The following is a 7,991-nucleotide window of genomic DNA, read 5'->3' on the forward strand; positions in this document are numbered from 1 at the left end:
TGACCTCAGCACCGGAGATTGGAGAGTCCGACCCAAAGTCCCCAGGCTCTGCTTCCTGAATGGAAGACGTGCTGGTAGGATTGAGGAGGTCTTCGAAGTATTTGGCCCACTGACCCACGTCATCCTGAGTCGAGGTCAGCAGCACACCACCTTCACTATAAACAGTGTTGGTGCTGCACCGCTTTCCCCTCCTGAGACGCCGTATGGTGGACCAGAATCGGAAGTCTTTCTCCATGGCCTCTCCGAACTCCTCCCATGCTCGAGTTTTTGCCTCAGCGACCACCCAAGCTGCATGCCGCTTGGATTGCCGATACCCGTCAGCTGCTTCTGGAGTCCCACAGGCCAAGAAGGCCCGACAGGACTCTTTCTTCAGCCTGAGAGCATCCCTCACTGCTGGTGTCCACCAGCGGGTTCGAGGGTTGCCAATGCGACTGGCACTGCCAAACGTTCCCAACAGACCCTTCACAATACGTTTGGGCCTGCCAGGTCTGACCGGCATCCTCCCCCACCAACGGAGCCAACTCACCACCAGGTAGTGGTCAGTTGACAGCTCCACCCCTCTCTTCACCTGGGTGTCCAAGACATGCAGCCGCAGATCAGATGAAACGACAACAAAGTCGATCATTGAACTGCGACCTGGGGTGTCCTGGTGCCAAGAGCACATATGGACACCCTTATGTTTGAACATGGTGTTCGTTATGGACAATCCTTGACGAGCACAGAAGTCCAACAACAGAACACCACCGGGGTTCAGATCAGGGGGGCCGTTCCTCCCAACCACACCCCTCTAGGTCTCACTGTCATTGCCCATGTGAGCGTTGAAGTCCCCCAGCAGAACAAGGGAGTCTCCAGGAGAGGCACTCTACAGTAACCCCTCCAAGGACTCCAAAAAGGGTGGGTAATCTGAACTGCTGTTCGGTGCTAAAAACGCAAACAAGAGTCAGGACCCGTCCCCCCACACGTAGGCAGAGGGAGGCTACCCTCTCGTTCACCGGGGTAAATTCCAATGTACAGGCACCAAGATGGGGGGCAACAAGTATGCCCACTCCTGCTCAGCGCCTCTTACCAAGGACAACTCCAGAGTGAAAGAGTGTCCAACCCCTTTCAAGGAGACTGGTTCCAGAGCCAGAGCCGTGCGTTGAGGTGAGCCCGACTATTTCTAGCTGGAACCTCTCAACCTCACACACCAGCTCAGGCTCCTTCCCCACCAGAGAGGTGACATTCCACATCCCAAGAGCCAGCTTCTGTAGCTGAGGATCAAACCGCCAAGGTCCCGCCTTTGGCCACCACCCATCCCACATTGCACCTGACCCCTTAGGCCCCTCCCATAGGTGAGAAGCCCATGGGAAGGGGGACCCACGTCTCCTCTTCGGGCTGTGCCCGGCAGGGCTCCATGGGTGAAAGCCCGGCCACCAGGCGCTCACCAGCATGCCCCACCTCCAGGCCTGGCTCCAGAGTGGGGCCCCGGTGACCCGCGTCCGGGCGAGGGAACACTGTGTCCAATATTTATATTCATCATAAGGGGTCTTTGGGCTGCACTTCGTCTGGCCCCTCACCTAGGACCTGTCTGCCTTGGGTGACCCTACTAGGGGCATGAAGCCCTTGACAGCATAGCTCCTAGGATCACTGGGACACTCAAACCCCTCCACCACGGTAAGGTGACAGCACAGGGTATATATATATGTGTGTGTGTGTGTGTGTGTGTGTGTATGTATATTGTGCAACTGTAGTATATAAGTGCATCTGTTTCATGTTAAATTCTGTCAGCTTTTCTCCTATTTTACCTTACCACATAAAGCTTAAATTGTTTCAAGAATATGTGTTTGCAAAGTCCGACGAATGTGTGAGGTGTGCACAATTTAACTACAGACTTTTCCTCTATAAATATCAGTATGTGCACAGGAAAAGTCATCAACATGGTTTTAGTGGGAAAGCATCAGATATCTCTGCTGGAAAGGAGAACGGCTGCTGATGGGGCCTTCAGTCAATCATGGTAGTTTTATGAGTGCGGCTGCTTCAATCATTCAGGGCTTAGACCTCCTCGAAGGTACTGCATTTCTCTAAAGCTAGTTTAGTAACAGCTAACTATTTAAACTGGATCTGTTTTAGAGATTGGTGCATACTTTAGCATGTTACAAAATCCAAAGAATTTCCTTGATGGTTTATTGAATTTATGACCAGCTTTTTGATGCACCTGGTTTGTTGAAAACACTTTGATCACTTACCTTTGCAGATGTGGGCTTAACAACAGGAAGCATGTTGCACTAATTGCCCCCCTCTGCTTGACAAAGCTTTGTTCCTCCATCAAGGTGGGGGCTCAGCAGAGGTCTGTTTTCAGTGCTGCTTGTCTGTCAGTTTGTCAGAAGGATTAAAGCTACCAATCCAGGTGTCTTAAACCACGGTGGAGAGGTGGAGCATGGATGAATGAAAGACTATAAAACTTTAATGCTGTTTGAATGGTTTTATAATTGACATTGAGAGAATGGACTGATTGAGTGCTCTTTATAACTTCAGACTCTAAAAAATTGTATTTTGTTAATTCAATCACATTTAAAATGTTGCCTAAATAATTTCTCAAAAACATGATTACCTTTTATTTATTTATTTTACAGCTCTTACAGGGATATTCCAGCCATATAAAAATGTTTTTGTAGGAAAATTGTGAATAAATAATATATTTTCTGTTGTAGACAATGTTTTGAACAGTTTCAATATGGAGAAATTTGGGTTGTATCAGAATTGTCCAATCATTTACTATATAGTGCACTATATTTGATCATTTTGTAGTGCAGTTCAAAATTTTAACAAACCTTATTTATTTTTTGTTTTATAAAGGCAATTGTTGAAGTGAAGTGAAGTGAAGTGAAATTTATTTATATAGCACTTTTCAGCACAAGGCGACTCAAAGTGCTTTACAACACAAGAACAAAATTACAGACAAAGTTACAGACAAAATACAAGAGAGAAAACTAAACTAAACAACAATACAAAGTTACAGAACATGATAATGCCAATTAAGGTACAAGGTACAAGATAACTAAGCTAAAACATGACAATGCTAACTAAGGTACAGGATAACTAAACTACTAAAACATGATATTATTAAACTAAGGCACGAAGAATCTAGCTAACAGTGCCAAGGCCCGCTAAAACAGCCAACATAAAAATGCTAAGTTAATTGAATTGATAGAAGTAAAAACATCGATGTGGTATAATGCTAAGACGTACCAAAAAAAAAGGCCCGCTAACAGCCAATATGAATACGAGTATTAACAAATACAGTACACTAAAACATTTACAGCCTAGACTAATTTGAAATGCACATCCACAAATGAGCCTGTAGCAACATAAAAATAAAAACAGTTTGAATACATTTTTAAAAAGAAAAAAAAATAGTCCCTATGCAGTTCCCTAGAAACCTGTCATGTGCCACAGTAAAAGCATTGTACAGAAGTTGTAGAACAAAATGCACAGAGCCGACACAGCGGACTAATGCTAACATCTGCAACTCATTATTGTGATTTTGAGATATGCTGAAAATGCCTTCAATTATTAAGACATCTCTGATATATACTCATACACACTTTATTAGGTACACCTTGCTAGTACCGGGTTGGACCCCCTTTTGTCTTGAGAACTGCCTTAATCTTTCGTGGCATAGATTCAACTAGGTACTGGAAACATTCCTCAGAGAGTCTGGTCCATATTGACATAATAGCATCATGCAGTTGCTGCAGATTTGTCAGCTGTACATCCATGATGTGAATCTCCCGTTCCACCACATCCCAAAGGTGCTCTATTGGATTGAGATCTGGTGACTGTGGAGGCCATTCGAGTACAGTGAACACATTGTTGTGTTCAAGAAACCAGTCTGAGATGAGTCGCGCTTTATGACATGGCGCGTTATCCTGCTGGAAGTAGTCATCAGAAGATGGGTACACTGTGGTCATAAAGGGATGGACATGGTCGGCAACAATACTCAGGTAGGCTGTGGCGTTGACACAATGCTCAGTTGGTACTAATGGGCCCAAAGTGTGCCAGGAAAATATCCCCCACACCACTGCACCATCACTAGCATGAACCGTCGATACAAGGCAGGATGGATCCATGCTTTCATGTTGTTGACACCAAATTCTGACCCTACCATCCGAATGTTGCAGCAGAAATCGAGAGTCATCAGACCAGGCAACATTTTTCCAATATTCTATTGTCCAATTTTGGTGAGCCTATGTGAGTTGCAGCCTCAGTTTCCTGTTCTTAGCTGACAGGAGTGGCACCTGGTGTGGTTTTCTGCTGCTGTAGACCATCTGCCTCAAGGATTGACGTGTTGTGCAGTCAGAGATGCTGTTCTGCAAACCTTGGTTGTAACGTGTGGTTATTTGAGTTACTGTTGCCGTTCTATCATCTCGAACCAGTCTGGCCATTCTCCTCGGACCTTTGGCATCAACAAGACATTTGCACCCACAGAACTGCCGCTCACTGGATATTTTCTCTTTTTCGGATCATTCTCTGTAAAGCCTAGAGATGGTTGTGCGTGAAAATCCCAGTAGATCAGCTGTATCTCATAAAGTTGGAGGTGAGTGTAATGTGCCATGTCTCCTCTAGTTTGGCTGTGGTTGATGGGATTTGGGTTTTTTTTAGTTATTTTTTGAGTAATCTTTTGTTTTGGGTTTAATTGTTTTAACTTGCGTTTTTGTAGTTTTATTTCAGTTCTTATGTTCTGTGTGTTCTTGTTCATTCCCTGTTATGTTGTGTAGTTCTTTTCCCTTTGCTCTCTGTGTTCCTTGTATCATTACTCACCTGCCCTCAGCTCAGTAGTTTTCCAGTCAGCCTGCTATGCCCATCTACAGCTGCCCCTAGTTTGTTCTCCTTGTCCTTCTCCTTGTTTTCCCTGTGATTTGCCGTCTTGTAAGGTTTTGTTTGATGCCACGTCAGCTTTTTGTTTTGCTTTAGTTAAATAAATCAGTGTATTTTTGACTTTTTTTGTGTCTGCCTGAATTCTAGGTTCAAACAATACACACCTGATAGTGGGACTGAGAAATGATGAGAAAAGGTGTACTGAACCTGTACATAAAACATTTAAGTCTAAATATGAAACACTACAAAGATTCGTAGTAATTCACAATATAAAGCAAGCCACATTTCAACCGTTATAATGGTGTCTGGCTTCTTGTTATTACAACTTTAAAATTAGTAGTTCTGTATGAAATTATTTCATAGGTGATAATAATTCATAATTTTAATATACTGAAGGTTCTTGTGAACCGAGCGCCCGACTCGCCTCTCGTCCTGCCCTCTGCTCTCCCTCGAATCTCCTCCGCTCTGGTGGAGTCAGGCCAGCGGCCGGTCTCGCTCCCGACCAGCTCGCCGCCCTGGCTGCGCTCCTCCCCTCCGGCGACTCTTCTTCTCCCTCCCCGCCGCTCCCCGCGTCCGGCAAAAGAACCAGGAAGAAGTCTCCTCCTCCAGCCAAGCGCCACCGGGGCCGCCCAGGCTCCTTCAGCACCCCCGCTCCAACTCCAGGGCCTCCCTCCTCCAGAGGCCGCTTCGTGGTTCCTGCTCCAGCAGCTTCTCCGTCCGCCTCAACTTCCGGAGTCGTCGCCTCTCCGCCACGCAGCTCGTCCTCGGTTCAGCTCGTACTCCCCGATGCTCAGCAGCTTTCAACAGCTCTCATCTCCTCCATGGACGTCCTCCACCGGTCCATCTCCTCTCTTTCGACCCATCTGCAGCTCGTGTCCGCGGCCGGCCTCACCGCTTCCACACGGCCTTCCTCTTCAACCCCGCCGGGCCCACCCACCTCCCAGCCCCTCCCTGGGGCGTTCTCCCTCGCCGATGCCCGCCCTGGCCCATCTCAGGATAAGATGTTGAGTTCCCTGTCTTCCTATTTCTCTTCGCCTATTAAGCCACGCTCCGCTTTTCTTTCTCTATGTGTCTCGTTAATGCTCTCCTCGCCTAGGCCAGCCGTACATGCCTGCTCATGCCCACGTCTCTCCCAGGCTTCATTCCAAGATCCTGCAAGGGCAGCACATTAATTTGATCTCCCTGCTACTTCCCTCTCCCGTCGTTGATCGGCAGGTCACCTCTACATCCGACTTCACCGCAGCCGACCCCCATCTCGCCCAAGATTTATCCATCGGCGAATTCCTGGCCGTCTTCGGGGTCTTTAGAGACGTTATCTGCTCTGTCTACCCTGAGCGCCGGGTCGAACTCGATGCCTATCTCGCTCTAATTGCCGATCTCCACCTGAAATACGGCCGCTCCCTCTTTTTCCAATATCATAAGGCGTTTTCCTCCAAGGCTTCCTCCGTCCTATCTCAGTCAGGCATCCGCCTGGACTGGTCCATTCTGGACACCGAGCTGCTGGTCATGTTGACTCACGCTACCCCATGTTTCTCATGCTCGGCAGTCGGCCACCATAGCTCCCTCTGCCCCTCCATCCCATTTCGCCAGCTCCCTTCCCTCCTTCAGCCGACCCCATCTCACTCTGGCAGCCAGTCCCGGGACCGCCGCGGCCGGACAGTGGAGGTATTTAATAATACCCCCATCTGCAACAATTTCAACCACAGCATCTGCTCCTTTGCTAACTGCTCGTTTCTCCATCTATGTAGCCTTTGCAAGGAAGCCCACCCAAAATATGTCTGCCCCCGCCGGCCAAACCCCTCCAAGAGCCTCCGCGGGTCCAAAACCCTAATTTCTTGCTCCCTCTCTACCCCCGTGAATATTCCCGTACTGTCTCTTTTTCTCCGGTCCCATCCCGACCATTCTTTCGTCAACTTCCTCCTTACTGGTCTTTCTCAGGGGTTCTTCATAGGAGTTTCCTGCCCCCCAACCTCGTCCCTCGTATGCCCTAACCTCCAGTCCGCAATTCGCGAACCCTCTATCATGGCCAAGCTCATAGCCAAAGAAGTCTCCAAAGGTTTCATGGTCGGCCCCTTTGCGTCCCCTCCATTTTCCCCCTTCCACGTCAGCCCCCTTGGTATCGCTACCCGGAAGTACTCCGGCAAGAAGCGCCTCATTCTCGACCTTTCCGCCCCTCACTCCGGCCCCCACCCCAGCATTAACTCCCTTATCCCGAAGCCCCCCATTTCGCTATGTTATGCCTCTATCGATCACGCCATGTCCCTCATTAAGACAGCCGGGAGGGGTGCGTGGCTGGCCAAGGCCAACATTACTGATGCCTTTAAGGTCTTGCCTGTCCATCCCTCCCAGTGGCACCTTCTCGGCGCCAAGTGGGATCGCTCATTTTATTTTGCCGTCAGGCTCACCTTCGGCTGCCGTAGCAGCCCCAGCCTGTTCAATAATCTCTCGGAGGCCCTCTGCTGGATCCTCCTCAATGTCCTCAGGTTCCCCGCAGTCCTGCATTTGCTCGACGACTTCCTCCTGGTGGACGCCCCCTCCCCATCTCCTGGCCTCTCTCTCCCCAGACTCCGCAACCCTTTTCCGCCTCGTGGGCGTTCCCCTGTCCGATGAGAAGACAGTGGGCCCTGCCACCCGGCTGGAGTTTCTGGGTATTACTCTAGATTCCGTCTCCATGGTTGCCTCTCTTCCCCCGGATAAGCTGTCTCGCATTCGAGATATATCCCAGGCGTTCGCGTCCTCCGTCTTTCTCTCAAAGCGCCAACTTCTCTCCCTGCTGGGTCACCTCAACTTCGCGATGCGAATTATCCCTCAGGGTCGCTCTTTCATTTCTCGCCTGCTCGACCTAGCTAATTCGGTCCCCTCTCTGCTCGATCAAGTCTCTCTGGATGAGGGCTGCCGCTCCGATCTCGCCTTCTGGTCCAGATTGCTGGCCGACTGGAACTGCATTTCCTTCTTCTACGAGGACGTCTTCCTTTCGGCTGACTCCTTGCAGTTCTTTACGGACGCTGCCCCGTCCTCCGGTTTTGGGGGGTTCTTCCAGGGCCGATGGTTCTCCGGGAAGTGGCCCCCTTCATTTCCTCAGGCTGAGTCGTCGGCCTTTTACGAAATTATCCCCGTCGCCATCGTCTGCTGCC

The sequence above is a fragment of the Kryptolebias marmoratus genome, linkage group LG6, assembly GCF_001649575.2.
Source record: "Kryptolebias marmoratus isolate JLee-2015 linkage group LG6, ASM164957v2, whole genome shotgun sequence".
Classification (NCBI taxonomy): domain Eukaryota; kingdom Metazoa; phylum Chordata; class Actinopteri; order Cyprinodontiformes; family Rivulidae; genus Kryptolebias; species Kryptolebias marmoratus.